Below are 22,888 nucleotides of genomic sequence, written 5' to 3'. Positions count from 1 at the left end.
ATCAGCGAATGCAGTTCCAAGGGGCAGTGAAAACCAGCTACAGCTTTCCGTGCTGGCAGCTTTCCTGTGGGTGCAATCGCTGGACGTTTCGAATTTGGCAGCCGGGCTCTGCGAGAGAGAAATACACAGTGTTGCCCCTTTACGAACGAAAGCTTTTGTAGAAAGCGAGTGTCTGTCTATCAGCGAATGCAGCTCCAAGGGGCAGTGAAAACCAGCTACAGCTTTCCGTGCTGGCAGCTTTCCTGTGGGTGCAATCGCTGGACGTTTCGAATTTGGCAACCGGGCTCTGCGAGAGAGAAATACACAGTGTTGCCCCTGTACCAACGAAAGCTTTTGTAGAAAGCGAATGTCTGTCTATCAGCGAATGCAGTTCCAAGGGGCAGTGAAAACCAGCTACAGCTTTCCGTGCTGGCAGCTTTCCTGTGGGCGCAATCGCTGGACGTTTCGAATTTGGCAACCGGGCTCTGCGAGAGAGAAATACACAGTGTTGCCCCTGTTCCAACGAAAGCTTTTGTAGAAAGCGAATGTCTGTCTATCAGCAAATGCAGTTCCAAGAGACAGTGAAAACCAGCTACAGCTTTCCGTGCTGGCAGCTTTCCTGTGGGCGCAATCGCTGGACTTTTCGAATTTTGTAACCGGGCTCTGCGAGAGAGAAATACACAGTGTTGCCCCTGTTCCAACGAAAGCTTTTGTAGAAAGCGAATGTCTGTCTATCAGCAAATGCAGTTCCAAGGGGCAGTGAAAACCAGCTACAGCTTTCCGTGCTGGCAGCTTTCCTGTGGGCGCAATCGCTGGACGTTTCAAATTTGGCAACCGGGCTCTGCGAGAGAGAAATACATAGTGTTGCCCCTTTACGAAGGCAAGGTTTTGCAGAAAGTGAATGTCTGTCTAGCAGCGAATGTAGTTCCAAGGGGCAGTGAAAACCAGCTACAGCTTTCCGTGCTGGCAGCTTTCCTGTGGGCGCAATCGCTGGACGTTTCGAATTTGGCAGGCGGGCTCTGCGAGAGAGAAATACACAGTGTTGCCCCTGTACCCACGAAAGCTTTTGTAGAAAGCGAATGCCTGTCTATCAGCGAATGTAGTTCCAAGAGACAGTGAAAACCAGCTACAGCTTTCCGTGCTGGCAGCTTTCCTGTGGGCGCAATCGCTGGACGTTTCGAATTTGGCAGCCGGGCTCTGCGAGAGAGAAATACACAGTGTTGCCCCTTTACGAAGGCAAGGTTTTGCAGAAAGCGAATGTCTGTCTATCAGCGAATGTAGTTCCAAGAGACAGTGAAAACCAGCTACAGCTTTCCGTGCTGGCAGCTTTCCTGTGGGCGCAATCGCTGGACGTTTCGAATTTGGCAACCGGGCTCTGCGAGAGAGAAATACACAGTGTTGCCCCTGTACCAACGAAAGCTTTTGTAGAAAGCGAATGTCTGTCTATCAGCGAATGTATTTGCAAGAGACAGTGAAAACCAGCTACAGCTTTCCGTGCTGGCAGCTTTCCTGTGGGCGCAATCGCTGGACGTTTCGAATTTGGCAGCCGGGCTCTGCGAGAGAGAAATACACAGTGTTGCCCCTGTACCAACGAAAGCTTTTGTAGAAAGCGAATGTCTGTCTATCAGCGAATGTAGTTCCAAGAGACAGTGAAAACCAGCTACAGCTTTCCGTGCTGGCAGCTTTCCTGTGGGCGCAATCGCTGGACGTTTCGAATTTGGCAGACGGGCTCTGCGAGAGAGAAATACACAGTGTTGCCCCTTTACGAATGAAAGCTTTTGTAGAAAGCGAGTGTCTGTCTATCAGCGAATGCAGTTCCAAGGGGCAGTGAAAACCAGCTACAGCTTTCCGTGCTGGCAGCTTTCCTGTGGGCGCAATCGCTGGACGTTTCGAATTTGGAAACCGGGCTCTGCGAGAGAGAAATACACAGTGTTGCCCCTGTACCAACGAAAGCTTTTGTAGAAAGCGAATGTCTGTCTATCAGCGAATGCAGTTCCAAGGGGCAGTGAAAACCAGCTACAGCTTTCCGTGCTGGCAGCTTTCCTGTGGGCGCAATCGCTGGACGTTTCGAATTTGGCAACCGGGCTCTGCGAGAGAGAAATACACAGTGTTGCCCCTGTACCAACGAAAGCTTTTGTAGAAAGCGAATGTCTGTCTATCAGCGAATGCAGTTCCAAGGGGCAGTGAAAACCAGCTACAGCTTTCCGTGCTGGAAGCTTTCCTGTGGGCGCAATCGCTGGACGTTTCGAATTTGGCAACCGGGCTCTGCGAGAGAGAAATACACAGTGTTGCCCCTTTACGAAGGCAAGGTTTTGCAGAAAGCGAATGTCTGTCTAGCAGCGAATGCAGTTCCAAGGGGCAGTGAAAACCAGCTACAGCTTTCCGTGCTGGCAGCTTTCCTGTGGGTGCAATCGCTGGACGTTTCGAATTTGGCAACCGGGCTCTGCGAGAGAGAAATACACAGTGTTGCCCCTGTACCAACGAAAGCTTTTGTAGAAAGCGAATGTCTGTCTATCAGCGAATGCAGTTCCAAGGGGCAGTGAAAACCAGCTACAGCTTTCCGTGCTGGCAGCTTTCCTGTGGGCGCAATCGCTGGACGTTTCGAATTTGGCAACCGGGCTCTGCGAGAGAGAAATACACAGTGTTGCCCCTGTACCAACGAAAGCTTTTGTAGAAAGCGTATGTCTCTCTAATAGCGAATGCAGTTCCAAGGGGCAGTGAAAACCAGCTACAGCTTTCCGTACTGGCAGCTTTCCTGTGGGCGCAATCGCTGGACGTTTCGAATTTAGCAACCGGGCTCTGCGAGAGAGAAATACACAGTGTTGCCCCTTTATGAAGGCAAGGTTTTGCAGAAAGCGAATGTCTGTCTAGCAGCGAATGTAGTTCCAAGGGGCAGTGAAAACCAGCTACAGCTTTCCGTGCTGGCAGCTTTCCTGTGGGCGCAATCGCTGGACGTTTCAAATTTGGCAACCGGGCTCTGCGAGAGAGAAATACACAGTGTTGCCCCTGTACCAACGAAAGCTTTTGTAGAAAGCGAATGTCTGTCTATCAGCGAATGCAGTTCCAAGGGGCAGTGAAAACCAGCTACAGCTTTCCGTGCTGGCAGCTTTCCTGTGGGCGCAATCGGTGGACGTTTCGAATTTGGCAACCGGGCTCTGCGAGAGAGAAATACACAGTGTTGCCCCTTTACGAAGGCAAGATTTTGCAGAAAGCGAATGTCTGTCTAGCAGCGAATGTAGTTCCAAGGGGCAGTGAAAACCAGCTACAGCTTTCCGTGCTGGCAGCTTTCCTGTGGGCGCAATCGCTGGACGTTTCGTATTTGGCAGGCGGGCTCTGCGAGAGAGAAATACACAGTGTTGCCCCTGTACCAACGAAAGCTTTTGTAGAAAGCGAATGTCTGTCTATCAGCGAATGCAGTTCCAAGGGGCAGTGAAAACCAGCTACAGCTTTCCGTGCTGGCAGCTTTCCTGTGGGCGCAATCGCTGGATGTTTCGAATTTGGCAGCCGGGCTCTGCGAGAGAGAAATACACAGTGTTGCCCCTTTACGAAGGCAAGGTTTTGCAGAAAGCGAATGTCTGTCTAGCAGCGAATGTAGTTCCAAGGGGCAGTGAAAACCAGCTACAGCTTTCCGTGCTGGCAGCTTTCCTGTGGGCGCAATCGCTGGACGTTTCGAATTTGGCAACCGGGCTCTGCGAGAGAGAAATACACAGTGTTGCCCCTGTACCAACGAAAGCTTTTGTAGAAAGCGAATGTCTGTCTATCAGCGAATGCAGTTCCAAGGGGCAGTGAAAACCAGCTACAGCTTTCCTTGCTGGCAGCTTTCCTGTGGGCGCAATCGCTGGACGTTTCGAATTTGGCAGCCGGGCTCTGCGAGAGAGAAATACACAGTGTTGCCCCTGTACCAACGAAAGCTTTTGTAGAAAGCGAATGTCTGTCTAGCAGCGAATGCAGTTCCAAGGGGCAGTGAAAACCAGCTACAGCTTTCCGTGCTGGCAGCTTTCCTGTGGGCGCAATCGCTGGACGTTTCGAATTTGGCAGCCGGGCTCTGCGAGAGAGAAATACACAGTGTTGCCCCTGTACCAACGAAAGCTTTTGTAGAAAGCGTATGTCTCTCTAATAGCGAATGCAGTTCCAAGGGGCAGTGAAAACCAGCTACAGCTTTCCGTGCTGGCAGCTTTCCTGTGGGCGCAATCGCTGGACGTTTCGAATTTGGCAGCCGGGCTCTGCGAGAGAGAAATACACAGTGTTGCCCCTGTACCAACGAAAGCTTTTGTAGAAAGCGAATGTCTGTCTATCAGCGAATGTAGTTCCAAGAGACAGTGAAAACCAGCTACAGCTTTCCGTGCTGGCAGCTTTCCTGTGGGTGCAATCGCTGGACGTTTCGAATTTGGCAACCGGGCTCTGCGAGAGAGAAATACACAGTGTTGCCCCTGTACCAACGAAAGCTTTTGTAGAAAGCGAATGTCTGTCTATCAGCGAATGCAGTTCCAAGGGGCAGTGAAAACCAGCTACAGCTTTCCGTGCTGGCAGCTTTCCTGTGGGCGCAATCTCTGGACGTTTCGAATTTGGCAACCGGGCTCTGCGAGAGAGAAATACACAGTGTTGCCCCTTTACGAAGGCAAGGTTTTGCAGAAAGCGAATGTCTGTCTAGCAGCGAATGCAGTTCCAAGGGGCAGTGAAAACCAGCTACAGCTTTCCGTGCTGGCAGCTTTCCTGTGGGTGCAATCGCTGGACGTTTCGAATTTGGCAACCGGGCTCTGCGAGAGAGAAATACACAGTGTTGCCCCTGTACCAACGAAAGCTTTTGTAGAAAGCGAATGTCTGTCTATCAGCGAATGCAGTTCCAAGGGGCAGTGAAAACCAGCTACAGCTTTCCGTGCTGGCAGCTTTCCTGTGGGCGCAATCGCTGGACGTTTCGAATTTGGCAGCCGGGCTCTGCGAGAGAGAAATACACAGTGTTGCCCCTGTACCAAAGAAAGCTTTTGTAGAAAGCGAATGTCTGTCTATCAGCGAATGCAGTTCCAAGGGGCAGTGAAAACCAGCTACAGCTTTCCGTGCTGGCAGCTTTCCTGTGGGCGCAATCGCTGGACGTTTTGAATTTGGTAACTGGGCTCTGCGAGAGAGAAATACACAGTGTTGCCCCTGTACCAACGAAAGCTTTTGTAGAAAGCGAATGTCTGTCTATCAGCAAATGCAGTTCCAAGAGACAGTGAAAACCAGCTACAGCTTTCCGTGCTGGCAGCTTTCCTGTGTGCGCAATCGCTGGACGTTTCGAATTTGGCAGCCGGGCTCTGCGAGAGAGAAATACACAGTGTTGCCCCTGTACCAACGAAAGCTTTTGTAGAAAGCGAGTGTCTGTCTATCAGCGAATGCAGTTCCAAGGGGCAGTGAAAACCAGCTACAGCTTTCCGTGCTGGCAGCTTTCCTGTGGGTGCAATCGCTGGACGTTTCGAATTTAGCAACCGGGCTCTGCGAGAGAGAAATACACAGTGTTGCCCCTGTACCAACGAAAGCTTTTGTAGAAAGCGAATGTCTGTCTATCAGCGAATGCAGTTCCAAGGGGCAGTGAAAACCAGCTACAGCTTTCCGTGCTGGCAGCTTTCCTGTGGGCGCAATCGCTGGACGTTTCGAATTTGGTAACCGGGCTCTGCGAGAGAGAAATACACAGTGTTGCCCCTGTTCCAACGAAAGCTTTTGTAGAAAGCGAATGTCTGTCTATCAGCAAATGCAGTTCCAAGAGACAGTGAAAACCAGCTACAGCTTTCGGTGCTGGCAGCTTTCCTGTGGGCGCAATCGCTGGACTTTTCGAATTTGGTAACCGGGCTCTGCGAGAGAGAAATACACAGTGTTGCCCCTGTTCCAACGAAAGCTTTTGTAGAAAGCGAATGTCTGTCTATCAGCAAATGCAGTTCCAAGGGGCAGTGAAAACCAGCTACAGCTTTCCGTGCTGGCAGCTTTCCTGTGGGCGCAATCGCTGGACGTTTCGAATTTGGCAGCCGGGCTCTGCGAGAGAGAAATACACAGTGTTGCCCCTGTACCCACGAAAGCTTTTGTAGAAAGCGAATGTCTGTCTAGCAGCGAATGTAGTTCCAAGAGACAGTGAAAACCAGCTACAGCTTTCCGTGCTGGCAGCTTTCCTGTGGGCGCAATCGCTGGACGTTTCGAATTTGGCAGCCGGGCTCTGCGAGAGAGAAATACACAGTGTTGCCCCTTTACGAACGAAAGCTTTTGTAGAAAGCGAATGTCTGTCTATCAGCGAATGCAGTTCCAAGGGGCAGTGAAAACCAGCTACAGCTTTCCGTGCTGGCAGCTTTCCTGTGGGCGCAATCGCTGGACGTTTCGAATTTGGCAACCGGGCTCTGCGAGAGAGAAATACACAGTGTTGCCCCTTTACGAACGAAAGCTTTTGTAGAAAGCGAGTGTCTGTCTATCAGCGAATGCAGCTCCAAGGGGCAGTGAAAACCAGCTACAGCTTTCCGTGCTGGCAGCTTTCCTGTGGGTGCAATCGCTGGACGTTTCGAATTTGGCAACCGGGCTCTGCGAGAGAGAAATACACAGTGTTGCCCCTGTACCAACGAAAGCTTTTGTAGAAAGCGAATGTCTGTCTATCAGCGAATGCAGTTCCAAGGGGCAGTGAAAACCAGCTACAGCTTTCCGTGCTGGAAGCTTTCCTGTGGGCGCAATCGCTGGACGTTTCGAATTTGGCAACCGGGCTCTGCGAGAGAGAAATACACAGTGTTGCCCCTGTACCAACGAAAGCTTTTGTAGAAAGCGAATGTCTGTCTATCAGCGAATGCAGTTCCAAGGGGCAGTGAAAACCAGCTACAGCTTTCCTTGCTGGCAGCTTTCCTGTGCGCGCAATCGCTGGACGTTTCGAATTTGGTAACTGGGCTCTGCGAGAGAGAAATACACAGTGTTGCCCCTGTACCAACGAAAGCTTTTGTAGAAAGCAAATGTCTGTCTATCAGCGAATGCAGTTCCAAGGGGCAGTGAAAACCAGCTACAGCTTTCCGTGCTGGCAGCTTTCCTGTGGGCGCAATCGCTGGACGTTTCGAATTTGGCAACCGGGCTCTGCGAGAGAGAAATACACAGTGTTGCCCCTTTACGAACGAAAGCTTTTGTAGAAAGCGAATGTCTGTCTATCAGCGAATGCAGTTCCAAGGGGCAGTGAAAACCAGCTACAGCTTTCCGTGCTGGCAGCTTTCCTGTGGGCGCAATCGCTGGACGTTTCGAATTTGGCAACCGGGCTCTGCGAGAGAGAAATACACAGTGTTGCCCCTGTACCAACGAAAGCTTTTGTAGAAAGCGAATGTCTGTCTATCAGCGAATGCAGTTCCAAGGGGCAGTGAAAACCAGCTACAGCTTTCCTTGCTGGCAGCTTTCCTGTGGGCGCAATCGCTGGACGTTTCGAATTTGGCAGCCGGGCTCTGCGAGAGAGAAATACACAGTGTTGCCCCTTTACGAACGAAAGCTTTTGTAGAAAGCGAATGTCTGTCTATCAGCGAATGCAGTTCCAAGGGGCAGTGAAAACCAGCTACAGCTTTCCGTGCTGGCAGCTTTCCTGTGGGCGCAATCGCTGGACGTTTCGAATTTGGCAGCCGGGCTCTGCGAGAGAGAAATACACAGTGTTGCCCCTGTACCAACGAAAGCTTTTGTAGAAAGCGAATGTCTGTCTATCAGCGAATGTAGTTCCAAGAGACAGTGAAAACCAGCTACAGCTTTCCGTGCTGGCAGCTTTCCTGTGGGCGCAATCGCTGGACGTTTCGAATTTGGCAACCGGGCTCTGCGAGAGAGAAATACACAGTGTTGCCCCTTTACGAACGAAAGCTTTTGTAGAAAGCGAATGTCTGTCTATCAGCGAATGCAGTTCCAAGGGGCAGTGAAAACCAGCTACAGCTTTCCGTGCTGGCAGCTTTCCTGTGGGCGCAATCGCTGGACGTTTCGAATTTGGCAACCGGGCTCTGCGAGAGAGAAATACACAGTGTTGCCCCTTTACGAAGGCAAGGTTTTGCAGAAAGCGAATGTCTGTCTAGCAGCGAATGTAGTTCCAAGGGGCAGTGAAAACCAGCTACAGCTTTCCGTGCTGGCAGCTTTCCTGTGGGCGCAATCGCTGGACGTTTCAAATTTGGCAACCGGGCTCTGCGAGAGAGAAATACACAGTGTTGCCCCTGTACCAACGAAAGCTTTTGTAGAAAGCGAATGTCTGTCTATCAGCGAATGCAGTTCCAAGGGGCAGTGAAAACCAGCTACAGCTTTCCGTGCTGGCAGCTTTCCTGTGGGCGCAATCGGTGGACGTTTCGAATTTGGCAACCGGGCTCTGCGAGAGAGAAATACACAGTGTTGCCCCTTTACGAAGGCAAGATTTTGCAGAAAGCGAATGTCTGTCTAGCAGCGAATGTAGTTCCAAGGGGCAGTGAAAACCAGCTACAGCTTTCCGTGCTGGCAGCTTTCCTGTGGGCGCAATCGCTGGACGTTTCGTATTTGGCAGGCGGGCTCTGCGAGAGAGAAATACACAGTGTTGCCCCTGTACCAACGAAAGCTTTTGTAGAAAGCGAATGTCTGTCTATCAGCGAATGCAGTTCCAAGGGGCAGTGAAAACCAGCTACAGCTTTCCGTGCTGGCAGCTTTCCTGTGGGCGCAATCGCTGGATGTTTCGAATTTGGCAGCCGGGCTCTGCGAGAGAGAAATACACAGTGTTGCCCCTTTACGAAGGCAAGGTTTTGCAGAAAGCGAATGTCTGTCTAGCAGCGAATGTAGTTCCAAGGGGCAGTGAAAACCAGCTACAGCTTTCCGTGCTGGCAGCTTTCCTGTGGGCGCAATCGCTGGACGTTTCGAATTTGGCAACCGGGCTCTGCGAGAGAGAAATACACAGTGTTGCCCCTGTACCAACGAAAGCTTTTGTAGAAAGCGAATGTCTGTCTATCAGCGAATGCAGTTCCAAGGGGCAGTGAAAACCAGCTACAGCTTTCCTTGCTGGCAGCTTTCCTGTGGGCGCAATCGCTGGACGTTTCGAATTTGGCAGCCGGGCTCTGCGAGAGAGAAATACACAGTGTTGCCCCTGTACCAACGAAAGCTTTTGTAGAAAGCGAATGTCTGTCTAGCAGCGAATGCAGTTCCAAGGGGCAGTGAAAACCAGCTACAGCTTTCCGTGCTGGCAGCTTTCCTGTGGGCGCAATCGCTGGACGTTTCGAATTTGGCAGCCGGGCTCTGCGAGAGAGAAATACACAGTGTTGCCCCTGTACCAACGAAAGCTTTTGTAGAAAGCGTATGTCTCTCTAATAGCGAATGCAGTTCCAAGGGGCAGTGAAAACCAGCTACAGCTTTCCGTGCTGGCAGCTTTCCTGTGGGCGCAATCGCTGGACGTTTCGAATTTGGCAGCCGGGCTCTGCGAGAGAGAAATACACAGTGTTGCCCCTGTACCAACGAAAGCTTTTGTAGAAAGCGAATGTCTGTCTATCAGCGAATGTAGTTCCAAGAGACAGTGAAAACCAGCTACAGCTTTCCGTGCTGGCAGCTTTCCTGTGGGTGCAATCGCTGGACGTTTCGAATTTGGCAACCGGGCTCTGCGAGAGAGAAATACACAGTGTTGCCCCTGTACCAACGAAAGCTTTTGTAGAAAGCGAATGTCTGTCTATCAGCGAATGCAGTTCCAAGGGGCAGTGAAAACCAGCTACAGCTTTCCGTGCTGGCAGCTTTCCTGTGGGCGCAATCTCTGGACGTTTCGAATTTGGCAACCGGGCTCTGCGAGAGAGAAATACACAGTGTTGCCCCTTTACGAAGGCAAGGTTTTGCAGAAAGCGAATGTCTGTCTAGCAGCGAATGCAGTTCCAAGGGGCAGTGAAAACCAGCTACAGCTTTCCGTGCTGGCAGCTTTCCTGTGGGTGCAATCGCTGGACGTTTCGAATTTGGCAACCGGGCTCTGCGAGAGAGAAATACACAGTGTTGCCCCTGTACCAACGAAAGCTTTTGTAGAAAGCGAATGTCTGTCTATCAGCGAATGCAGTTCCAAGGGGCAGTGAAAACCAGCTACAGCTTTCCGTGCTGGCAGCTTTCCTGTGGGCGCAATCGCTGGACGTTTCGAATTTGGCAGCCGGGCTCTGCGAGAGAGAAATACACAGTGTTGCCCCTGTACCAAAGAAAGCTTTTGTAGAAAGCGAATGTCTGTCTATCAGCGAATGCAGTTCCAAGGGGCAGTGAAAACCAGCTACAGCTTTCCGTGCTGGCAGCTTTCCTGTGGGCGCAATCGCTGGACGTTTTGAATTTGGTAACTGGGCTCTGCGAGAGAGAAATACACAGTGTTGCCCCTGTACCAACGAAAGCTTTTGTAGAAAGCGAATGTCTGTCTATCAGCAAATGCAGTTCCAAGAGACAGTGAAAACCAGCTACAGCTTTCGGTGCTGGCAGCTTTCCTGTGGGCGCAATCGCTGGACTTTTCGAATTTGGTAACCGGGCTCTGCGAGAGAGAAATACACAGTGTTGCCCCTGTTCCAACGAAAGCTTTTGTAGAAAGCGAATGTCTGTCTATCAGCAAATGCAGTTCCAAGGGGCAGTGAAAACCAGCTACAGCTTTCCGTGCTGGCAGCTTTCCTGTGGGCGCAATCGCTGGACGTTTCGAATTTGGCAGCCGGGCTCTGCGAGAGAGAAATACACAGTGTTGCCCCTGTACCCACGAAAGCTTTTGTAGAAAGCGAATGTCTGTCTAGCAGCGAATGTAGTTCCAAGAGACAGTGAAAACCAGCTACAGCTTTCCGTGCTGGCAGCTTTCCTGTGGGCGCAATCGCTGGACGTTTCGAATTTGGCCGGGCTCTGCGAGAGAGAAATACACAGTGTTGCCCCTTTACGAACGAAAGCTTTTGTAGAAAGCGAATGTCTGTCTATCAGCGAATGCAGTTCCAAGGGGCAGTGAAAACCAGCTACAGCTTTCCGTGCTGGCAGCTTTCCTGTGGGCGCAATCGCTGGACGTTTCGAATTTGGCAACCGGGCTCTGCGAGAGAGAAATACACAGTGTTGCCCCTTTACGAACGAAAGCTTTTGTAGAAAGCGAGTGTCTGTCTATCAGCGAATGCAGCTCCAAGGGGCAGTGAAAACCAGCTACAGCTTTCCGTGCTGGCAGCTTTCCTGTGGGTGCAATCGCTGGACGTTTCGAATTTGGCAACCGGGCTCTGCGAGAGAGAAATACACAGTGTTGCCCCTGTACCAACGAAAGCTTTTGTAGAAAGCGAATGTCTGTCTATCAGCGAATGCAGTTCCAAGGGGCAGTGAAAACCAGCTACAGCTTTCCGTGCTGGAAGCTTTCCTGTGGGCGCAATCGCTGGACGTTTCGAATTTGGCAACCGGGCTCTGCGAGAGAGAAATACACAGTGTTGCCCCTGTACCAACGAAAGCTTTTGTAGAAAGCGAATGTCTGTCTATCAGCGAATGCAGTTCCAAGGGGCAGTGAAAACCAGCTACAGCTTTCCTTGCTGGCAGCTTTCCTGTGCGCGCAATCGCTGGACGTTTCGAATTTGGTAACTGGGCTCTGCGAGAGAGAAATACACAGTGTTGCCCCTGTACCAACGAAAGCTTTTGTAGAAAGCAAATGTCTGTCTATCAGCGAATGCAGTTCCAAGGGGCAGTGAAAACCAGCTACAGCTTTCCGTGCTGGCAGCTTTCCTGTGGGCGCAATCGCTGGATGTTTCGAATTTGGCAACCGGGCTCTGCGAGAGAGAAATACACAGTGTTGCCCCTTTACGAACGAAAGCTTTTGTAGAAAGCGAATGTCTGTCTATCAGCGAATGCAGTTCCAAGGGGCAGTGAAAACCAGCTACAGCTTTCCGTGCTGGCAGCTTTCCTGTGGGCGCAATCGCTGGACGTTTCGAATTTGGCAACCGGGCTCTGCGAGAGAGAAATACACAGTGTTGCCCCTGTACCAACGAAAGCTTTTGTAGAAAGCGAATGTCTGTCTATCAGCGAATGCAGTTCCAAGGGGCAGTGAAAACCAGCTACAGCTTTCCTTGCTGGCAGCTTTCCTGTGGGCGCAATCGCTGGACGTTTCGAATTTGGCAGCCGGGCTCTGCGAGAGAGAAATACACAGTGTTGCCCCTTTACGAACGAAAGCTTTTGTAGAAAGCGAATGTCTGTCTATCAGCGAATGCAGTTCCAAGGGGCAGTGAAAACCAGCTACAGCTTTCCGTGCTGGCAGCTTTCCTGTGGGCGCAATCGCTGGACGTTTCGAATTTGGCAGCCGGGCTCTGCGAGAGAGAAATACACAGTGTTGCCCCTGTACCAACGAAAGCTTTTGTAGAAAGCGAATGTCTGTCTATCAGCGAATGTAGTTCCAAGAGACAGTGAAAACCAGCTACAGCTTTCCGTGCTGGCAGCTTTCCTGTGGGCGCAATCGCTGGACGTTTCGAATTTGGCAACCGGGCTCTGCGAGAGAGAAATACACAGTGTTGCCCCTTTACGAACGAAAGCTTTTGTAGAAAGCGAATGTCTGTCTATCAGCGAATGCAGTTCCAAGGGGCAGTGAAAACCAGCTACAGCTTTCCGTGCTGGCAGCTTTCCTGTGGGCGCAATCGCTGGACGTTTCGAATTTGGCAACCGGGCTCTGCGAGAGAGAAATACACAGTGTTGCCCCTTTACGAAGGCAAGGTTTTGCAGAAAGCGAATGTCTGTCTAGCAGCGAATGTAGTTCCAAGGGGCAGTGAAAACCAGCTACAGCTTTCCGTGCTGGCAGCTTTCCTGTGGGTGCAATCGCTGGACGTTTCGAATTTGGCAACCGGGCTCTGCGAGAGAGAAATACACAGTGTTGCCCCTTTATGAAGGAAAGGTTTTGCAGAAAGCGAATGTCTGTCTAGCAGCGAATGCAGTTCCAAGGGGCAGTGAAAACCAGCTACAGCTTTCCGTGCTGGCAGCTTTCCTGTGGGCGCAATCGCTGGACGTTTCGAATTTGGCAACCGGGCTCTGCGAGAGAGAAATACACAGTGTTGCCCCTTTACGAAGGCAAGGTTTTGCAGAAAGCGAATGTCTGTCTAGCAGCGAATGTAGTTCCAAGGGGCAGTGAAAACCAGCTACAGCTTTCCGTGCTGGCAGCTTTCCTGTGGGCGCAATCGCTGGACGTTTCGAATTTGGCAGCCGGGCTCTGCGAGAGAGAAATACACAGTGTTGCCCCTTTACGAACGAAAGTTTTTGTAGAAAGCGAATGTCTGTCTATCAGCGAATGCAGTTCCAAGGGGCAGTGAAAACCAGCTACAGCTTTCCTTGCTGGCAGCTTTCCTGTGGGCGCAATCGCTGGACGTTTCGAATTTGGCAGCCGGGCTCTGCGAGAGAGAAATACACAGTGTTGCCCCTGTACCAACGAAAGCTTTTGTAGAAAGCGAGTGTCTGTCTATCAGCGAATGTAGTTCCAAGAGACAGTGAAAACCAGCTACAGCTTTCCGTGCTGGCAGCTTTCCTGTGGGCGCAATCGCTGGACGTTTCGAATTTGGCAGCCGGACTCTGCGAGAGAGAAATACACAGTGTTGCCCCTTTACGAACGAAAGCTTTTGTAGAAAGCGAATGTCTGTCTATCAGCGAATGCAGTTCCAAGGGGCAGTGAAAACCAGCTACAGCTTTCCGTGCTGGCAGCTTTCCTGTGGGCGCAATCGCTGGACGTTTCGAATTTGGCAACCGGGCTCTGCGAGAGAGAAATACACAGTGTTGCCCCTGTACCAACGAAAGCTTTTGCAGAAAGCGAATGTCTGTCTAGCAGCGAATGCAGTTCCAAGAGACAGTGAAAACCAGCTACAGCTTTCCGTGCTGGCAGCTTTCCTGTGGGCGCAATCGCTGGACGTTTCGAATTTGGCAACCGGGCTCTGCGAGAGAGAAATACACAGTGTTGCCCCTTTACGAAGGCAAGGTTTTGCAGAAAGCGAATGTCTGTCTAGCAGCGAATGTAGTTCCAAGGGGCAGTGAAAACCAGCTACAGCTTTCCGTGCTGGCAGCTTTCCTGTGGGCGCAATCGCTGGACGTTTCGAATTTGGCAACCGGGCTCTGCGAGAGAGAAATACACAGTGTTGCCCCTGTACCAACGAAAGCTTTTGTAGAAAGCGAATGTCTGTCTATCAGCGAATGCAGTTCCAAGGGGCAGTGAAAACCAGCTACAGCTTTCCTTGCTGGCAGCTTTCCTGTGGGCGCAATCGCTGGACGTTTCGAATTTGGCAACCGGGCTCTGCGAGAGAGAAATACACAGTGTTGCCCCTGTACCAACGAAAGCTTTTGTAGAAAGCGAATGTCTGTCTATCAGCGAATGCAGTTCCAAGGGGCAGTGAAAACCAGCTACAGCTTTCCGTGCTGGCAGCTTTCCTGTGGGCGCAATCGCTGGACGTTTCGAATTTGGCAGCCGGGCTCTGCGAGAGAGAAATACACAGTGTTGCCCCTTTACGAACGAAAGCTTTTGTAGAAAGCGAATGTCTATCTATCAGCGAATGCAGTTCCAAGGGGCAGTGAAAACCAGCTACAGCTTTCCTTGCTGGCAGCTTTCCTGTGGGCGCAATCGCTGGACGTTTCGAATTTGGCAACCGGGCTCTGCGAGAGAGAAATACACAGTGTTGCCCCTTTACGAAGGCAAGGTTTTGCAGAAAGCGAATGTCTGTCTAGCAGCGAATGTAGTTCCAAGAGACAGTGAAAACCAGCTACAGCTTTCCGTGCTGGCAGCTTTCCTGTGGGCGCAATCGCTGGACGTTTCGAATTTGGCAACCGGGCTCTGCGAGAGAGAAATACACAGTGTTGCCCCTGTACCAACGAAAGCTTTTGTAGAAAGCGAATGTCTATCTATCAGCGAATGCAGTTCCAAGGGGCAGTGAAAACCAGCTACAGCTTTCCTTGCTGGCAGCTTTCCTGTGGGCGCAATCGCTGGACGTTTCGAATTTGGCAACCGGGCTCTGCGAGAGAGAAATACACAGTGTTGCCCCTTTACGAAGGCAAGGTTTTGCAGAAAGCGAATGTCTGTCTAGCAGCGAATGTAGTTCCAAGAGACAGTGAAAACCAGCTACAGCTTTCCGTGCTGGCAGCTTTCCTGTGGGCGCAATCGCTGGACGTTTCGAATTTGGCAACCGGGCTCTGCGAGAGAGAAATACACAGTGTTGCCCCTGTACCAACGAAAGCTTTTGTAGAAAGCGAATGTCTGTCTATCAGCGAATGCAGTTCCAAGGGGCAGTGAAAACCAGCTACAGCTTTCCTTGCTGGCAGCTTTCCTGTGGGCGCAATCGCTGGACGTTTCGAATTTGGCAACCGGGCTCTGCGAGAGAGAAATACACAGTGTTGCCCCTGTACCAACGAAAGCTTTTGTAGAAAGCGAATGTCTGTCTATCAGCGAATGCAGTTCCAAGGGGCAGTGAAAACCAGCTACAGCTTTCCGTGCTGGAAGCTTTCCTGTGGGCGCAATCGCTGGACGTTTCTAATTTGGCAACCGGGCTCTGCGAGAGAGAAATACACAGTGTTGCTCCTTTACGAACGAAAGCTTTTGTAGAAAGCGAATGTCTATCTATCAGCGAATGCAGTTCCAAGGGGCAGTGAAAACCAGCTACAGCTTTCCTTGCTGGCAGCTTTCCTGTGGGCGCAATCGCTGGACGTTTCGAATTTGGCAACCGGGCTCTGCGAGAGAGAAATACACAGTGTTGCCCCTGTACCAACGAAAGCTTTTGTAGAAAGCGAATGTCTGTCTAGCAGCGAATGTAGTTCCAAGGGGCAGTGAAAACCAGCTACTGCTTTCCGTGCTGGCAGCTTTCCTGTGGGCGCAATCGCTGGACGTTTCATATTTGGCATCTGGGCTCTGCGAGAGAGAAATACACAGTGTTGCCCCTTTACGAAGGCAAGGTTTTACAGAAAGCGAATGTCTGTCTAGCAGCGAATGTAGTTCCAAGAGACAGTGAAAACCAGCTACAGCTTTCCGTGCTGGCAGCTTTCCTGTAGGCGCAATCGCTGGACGTTTCGAATTTGGCAGCCGGGCTCTGCGAGAGAGAAATACACAGTGTTGCCCCTGTACCAACGAAAGGTTTTGTAGAAAGCGAATGTCTGTCTAGCAGCGAATGCAGTTCCAAGGGGCAGTGAAAACCAGCTACAGCTTTCCGTGCTGGCAGCTTTCCTGTGGGTGCAATCGCTGGACGTTTCGAATTTGGCAACCGGGCTCTGCGAGAGAGAAATACACAGTGTCCCTGTACCAACGAAAGCTTTTGTAGAAAGCGAATGTCTGTCTATCAGCGAATGCAGTTCCAAGGGGCAGTGAAAACCAGCTACAGCTTTCCGTGCTGGAAGCTTTCCTGTGGGTGCAATCGCTGGACGTTTCGAATTTGGCAACCGGGCTCTGCGAGAGAGAAATACACAGTGTTGCCCCTTTACGAAGGCAAGGTTTTGCAAAAAGCGAATGTCTGTCTAGCAGCGAATGTAGTTCCAAGGGGCAGTGAGAACCAGCTACAGCTTTCCGTGCTGGCAGCTTTCCTGTGGGTGCAATCGCTGGACGTTTCGAATTTGGCAACCGGGCTCTGCGAGAGAGAAATACACAGTGTTGCCCCTGTTCCAACGAAAGCTTTTGTAGAAAGCGAATGTCTGTCTATCAGCGAATGCAGTTCCAAGGGGCAGTGAAAACCAGCTACAGCTTTCCTTGCTGGCAGCTTTCCTGTGGGCGCAATCGCTGGACGTTTCGAATTTGGCAGGCGGGCTCTGCGAGAGAGAAATACACAGTGTTGCCCCTGTACCAACGAAAGCTTTTGTAGAAAGCGAATGTCTGTCTAGCAGCGAATGTAGTTCCAAGGGGCAGTGAAAACCAGCTACAGCTTTCCGTGCTGGCAGCTTTCCTGTGGGCGCAATCGCTGGACGTTTCGAATTTGGCAACCGGGCTCTGCGAGAGAGAAATACACAGTGTTGCCCCTGTACCAACGAAAGCTTTTGTAGAAAGCGAATGTCTGTCTAGCAGCGAATGCAGTTCCAAGGGGCAGTGAAAACCAGCTACAGCTTTCCGTGCTGGCAGCTTTCCTGTGGGCGCAATCGCTGGACGTTTCGAATTTGGCAACCGGGCTCTGCGAGAGAGAAATACACAGTGTTGCCCCTGTACCAACGAAAGCTTTTGTAGAAAGCGAATGTCTGTCTATCAGCGAATGCAGTTCCAAGGGGCAGTGAAAACCAGCTACAGCTTTCCTTGCTGGCAGCTTTCCTGTGGGCGCAATCGCTGGACGTTTCGAATTTGGCAACCGGGCTCTGCGAGAGAGAAATACACAGTGTTGCCCCTGTACCAACGAAAGCTTTTGTAGAAAGCGAATGTCTGTCTATCAGCGAATGCAGTTCCAAGGGGCAGTGAAAACCAGCTACAGCTTTCCGTGCTGGCAGCTTTCCTGTGGGCGCAATCGCTGGACGTTTCTAATTTGGCAACCGGGCTCTGCGAGAGAGAAATACACAGTGTTGCTCCTTTACGAACGAAAGCTTTTGTAGAAAGCGAATGTCTATCTATCAGCGAATGCAGTTCCAAGGGGCAGTGAAAACCAGCTACAGCTTTCCTTGCTGGCAGCTTTCCTGTGGGCGCAATCGCTGGACGTTTCGAATTTGGCAACCGGGCTCTGCGAGAGAGAAATACACAGTGTTGCCCCTGTACCAACGAAAGCTTTTGTAGAAAGCGAATGTCTGTCTAGCAGCGAATGTAGTTCCAAGGGGCAGTGAAAACCAGCTACTGCTTTCCGTGCTGGCAGCTTTCCTGTGGGCGCAATCGCTGGACGTTTCATATTTGGCATCTGGGCTCTGCGAGAGAGAAATACACAGTGTTGCCCCTTTACGAAGGCAAGGTTTTACAGAAAGCGAATGTCTGTCTAGCAGCGAATGTAGTTCCAAGAGACAGTGAAAACCAGCTACAGCTTTCCGTGCTGGCAGCTTTCCTGTAGGCGCAATCGCTGGACGTTTCGAATTTGGCAACCGGGCTCTGCGAGAGAGAAATACACAGTGTTGCCCCTGTACCAACGAAAGGTTTTGTAGAAAGCGAATGTCTGTCTATCAGCGAATGCAGTTCCAAGGGGCAGTGAAAACCAGCTACAGCTTTCCGTGCTGGCAGCTTTCCTGTGGGCGCAATCGCTGGACGTTTCGAATTTGGCAACCGGGCTCTGCGAGAGAGAAATACACAGTGTTGCCCCTTTACGAAGGCAAGGTTTTGCAGAAAGCGAATGTCTGTCTAGCAGCGAATGCAGTTCCAAGGGGCAGTGAAAACCAGCTACAGCTTTCCGTGCTGGCAGCTTTCCTGTGGGTGCAATCGCTGGACGTTTCGAATTTGGCAACCGGGCTCTGCGAGAGAGAAATACACAGTGTCCCTGTACCAACGAAAGCTTTTGTAGAAAGCGAATGTCTGTCTATCAGCGAATGCAGTTCCAAGGGGCAGTGAAAACCAGCTACAGCTTTCCGTGCTGGAAGCTTTCCTGTGGGTGCAATCGCTGGACGTTTCGAATTTGGCAACCGGGCTCTGCGAGAGAGAAATACACAGTGTTGCCCCTTTACGAAGGCAAGGTTTTGCAGAAAGCGAATGTCTGTCTAGCAGCGAATGTAGTTCCAAGGGGCAGTGAAAACCAGCTACAGCTTTCCGTGCTGGCAGCTTTCCTGTGGGTGCAATCGCTGGACGTTTCGAATTTGGCAACCGGGCTCTGCGAGAGAGAAATACACAGTGTTGCCCCTGTTCCAACGAAAGCTTTTGTAGAAAGCGAATGTCTGTCTATCAGCGAATGCAGTTCCAAGGGGCAGTGAAAACCAGCTACAGCTTTCCTTGCTGGCAGCTTTCCTGTGGGCGCAATCGCTGGACGTTTCGAATTTGGCAGGCGGGCTCTGCGAGAGAGAAATACACAGTGTTGCCCCTGTACCAACGAAAGCTTTTGTAGAAAGCGAATGTCTGTCTAGCAGCGAATGTAGTTCCAAGGGGCAGTGAAAACCAGCTACAGCTTTCCTTGCTGGCAGCTTTCCTGTGGGCGCAATCGCTGGACGTTTCGAATTTGGCAACCGGGCTCTGCGAGAGAGAAATACACAGTGTTGCCCCTGTACCAACGAAAGCTTTTGTAGAAAGCGAATGTCTGTCTAGCAGCGAATGCAGTTCCAAGGGGCAGTGAAAACCAGCTACAGCTTTCCTTGCTGGCAGCTTTCCTGTGGGCGCAATCGCTGGACGTTTCGAATTTGGCAACCGGGCTCTGCGAGAGAGAAATACACAGTGTTGCCCCTGTACCAACGAAAGCTTTTGTAGAAAGCGAATGTCTGTCTATCAGCGAATGCAGTTCCAAGGGGCAGTGAAAACCAGCTACAGCTTTCCGTGCTGGCAGCTTTCCTGTGGGCGCAATCGCTGGACGTTTCGAATTTGGCAACCGGGCTCTGCGAGAGAGAAATACACAGTGTTGCCCCTTTACGAAGGCAAGGTTTTGCAGAAAGCGAATGTCTGTCTAGCAGCGAATGTAGTTCCAAGGGGCAGTGAAAACCAGCTACAGCTTTCCGTGCTGGCAGCTTTCCTGTGGGCGCAATCGCTGGACGTTTCGAATTTGGCAGTCGGGCTCTGCGAGAGAGAAATACACAGTGTTGCCCCTGTACCAACGAAAGCTTTTGTAGAAAGCGAATGTCTGTCTATCAGCGAATGCAGTTCCAAGGGGCAGTGAAAACCAGCTACAGCTTTCCGTGCTGGCAGCTTTCCTGTGGGCGCAAGCGCTGGACGTTTCGAATTTGGCAGCCGGGCTCTGCGAGAGAGAAATACACAGTGTTGCCCCTGTACCAACGAAAGCTTTTGTAGAAAGCGAATGTCTGTCTAGCAGCGAATGCAGTTCCAAGGGGCAGTGAAAACCAGCTACAGCTTTCCGTGCTGGCAGCTTTCCTGTGGGCGCAATCGCTGGACGTTTCGAATTTGGCAGCCGGGCTCTGCGAGAGAGAAATACACAGTGTTGCCCCTTTACGAAGGCAAGGTTTTGCAGAAAGCGAATGTCTGTCTAGCAGCGGATGTAGTTCCAAGAGACAGTGAAAACCAGCTACAGCTTTCCGTGCTGGCAGCTTTCCTGTGGGCGCAATCGCTGGACGTTTCGAATTTGGCAACCGGGCTCTGCGAGAGAGAAATACACAGTGTTGCCCCTTTACGAAGGCAAGGTTTTGCAGAAAGCGAATGTCTGTCTAGCAGCGAATGTAGTTCCAAGAGACAGTGAAAACCAGCTACAGCTTTCCGTGCTGGCAGCTTTCCTGTGGGCGCAATCGCTGGACGTTTCGAATTTGGCAACCGGGCTCTGCGAGAGAGAAATACACAGTGTTGCCCCTGTGCCAACGAAAGCTTTTGTAGAAAGCGAATGTCTGTCTATCAGCAAATGCAGTTCCAAGAGACAGTGAAAACCAGCTACAGCTTTCCGTGCTGGCAGCTTTCCTGTGGGCGCAATCGCTGGACGTTTCGAATTTGGCAGCCGGGCTCTGCGAGAGAGAAATACACAGTATCGCCCCTTTACGAAGGCAAGGTTTTGCAGAAAGCGAATGTCTGTCTAGCAGCGAATGTAGTTCCAAGGGGCAGTGAAAACCAGCTACAGCTTTCCGTGCTGGCAGCTTTCCTGTGGGCGCAATCGCTGGACGTTTCGAATTTGGCAACCGGGCTCTGCGAGAGAGAAATACACAGTGTTGCCCCTGTACCAACGAAACCTTTTGTAGAAAGCGAATGTCTGTCTATCAGCGAATGCAGTTCCAAGGGGCAGTGAAAACCAGCTACAGCTTTCCGTGCTGGCAGCTTTCCTGTGGGCGCAATCGCTGGACGTTTCGAATTTGGCAACCGGGCTCTGCGAGAGAGAAATACACAGTGTTGCCCCTGTACCAACGAAAGCTTTTGTAGAAAGCGAATGTCTGTCTATCAGCGAATGCAGTTCCAAGGGGCAGTGAAAACCAGCTACTGCTTTCCGTGCTGGCAGCTTTCCTGTGGGCGCAATCGCTGGACGTTTCATATTTGGCATCTGGGCTCTGCGAGAGAGAAATACACAGTGTTGCCCCTTTACGAAGGCAAGGTTTTACAGAAAGCGAATGTCTGTCTAGCAGCGAATGTAGTTCCAAGAGACAGTGAAAACCAGCTACAGCTTTCCGTGCTGGCAGCTTTCCTGTAGGCGCAATCGCTGGACGTTTCGAATTTGGCAACCGGGCTCTGCGAGAGAGAAATACACAGTGTTGCCCCTGTACCAACGAAAGCTTTTGTAGAAAGCGAATGTCTGTCTATCAGCGAATGCAGTTCCAAGGGGCAGTGAAAACCAGCTACAGCTTTCCGTGCTGGCAGCTTTCCTGTGGGCGCAATCGCTGGACGTTTCGAATTTGGCAACCGGGCTCTGCGAGAGAGAAATACACAGTGTTGCCCCTTTACGAAGGCAAGGTTTTGCAGAAAGCGAATGTCTGTCTAGCAGCGAATGCAGTTCCAAGGGGCAGTGAAAACCAGCTACAGCTTTCCGTGCTGGCAGCTTTCCTGTGGGTGCAATCGCTGGACGTTTCGAATTTGGCAGCCGGGCTCTGCGAGAGAGAAATACACAGTGTTGCCCCTGTACCAACGAAAGCTTTTGTAGAAAGCGAATGTCTGTCTAGCAGCGAATGCAGTTCCAAGGGGCAGTGAAAACCAGCTACAGCTTTCCGTGCTGGCAGCTTTCCTGTGGGCGCAATTGCTGGACGTTTCGAATTTGGCAACCGGGCTCTGCAAGAGAGAAATACACATTGTTGCCCCTGTACCAATGAAAGCTTTTGTAGAAAGCGAATGTCTGTCTATCAGCGAATGCAGTTCCAAGGGGCAGTGAAAACCAGCTACAGCTTTCCTTGCTGGCAGATTTCCTGTGGGCGCAATCGCTGGACGTTTCGAATTTGGCAACCGGGCTCTGCGAGAGAGAAATACACAGTGTTGCCCCTGTACCAACGAAAGCTTTTGTAGAAAGCGAATGTCTGTCTAGCAGCGAATGCAGTTCCAAGGGGCAGTGAAAACCAGCTACAGCTTTCCGTGCTGGCAGCTTTCCTGTGGGCGCAATCGCTGGACGTTTCGAATTTGGCAGCCGGGCTCTGCGAGAGAGAAATATACAGTGTTGCCCCTTTACGAACGAAAGCTTTTGTAGAAAGCGAATGTCTATCTATCAGCGAATGCAGTTCCAAGGGGCAGTGAAAACCAGCTACAGCTTTCCTTGCTGGCAGCTTTCCTGTGGGCGCAATCGCTGGACGTTTCGAATTTGGCAACCGGGCTCTGCGAGAGAGAAATACACAGTGTTGCCCCTTTACGAAGGAAAGGTTTTGCAGAAAGCGAATGTCTGTCTAGCAGCGAATGTAGTTCCAAGGGGCAGTGAAAACCAGCTACAGCTTTCCGTGCTGGCAGCTTTCCTGTGGGCGCAATCGCTGGACGTTTCGAATTTGGCAGTCGGGCTCTGCGAGAGAGAAATACACAGTGTTGCCCCTGTACCAACGAAAGCTTTTGTAGAAAGCGAATGTCTGTCTAGCAGCGAATGCAGTTCCAAGGGGCAGTGAAAACCAGCTACAGCTTTCCGTGCTGGCAGCTTTCCTGTGGGCGCAAGCGCTGGACGTTTCGAATTTGGCAGCCGGGCTCTGCGAGAGAGAAATACACAGTGTTGCCCCTGTACCAACGAAAGCTTTTGTAGAAAGCGAATGTCTGTCTATCAGCGAATGCAGTTCCAAGGGGCAGTGAAAACCAGCTACAGCTTTCCGTGCTGGCAGCTTTCCTGTGGGCGCAATCGCTGGACGTTTCGAATTTGGCAGCCGGGCTCTGCGAGAGAGAAATACACAGTGTTGCCCCTTTACGAACGAAAGCTTTTGTAGAAAGCGAGTGTCTGTCTATCAGCGAATGCAGTTCCAAGGGGCAGTGAAAACCAGCTACAGCTTTCTGTGCTGGCAGCTTTCCTGTGGGTGCAATCGCTGGACGTTTCGAATTTGGCAACCGGGCTCTGCG

This window comes from Mycteria americana, chromosome 1 (assembly GCF_035582795.1).
Source record: "Mycteria americana isolate JAX WOST 10 ecotype Jacksonville Zoo and Gardens chromosome 1, USCA_MyAme_1.0, whole genome shotgun sequence".
Classification (NCBI taxonomy): domain Eukaryota; kingdom Metazoa; phylum Chordata; class Aves; order Ciconiiformes; family Ciconiidae; genus Mycteria; species Mycteria americana.
Note: the sequence above shows the minus strand (reverse complement) of the source record.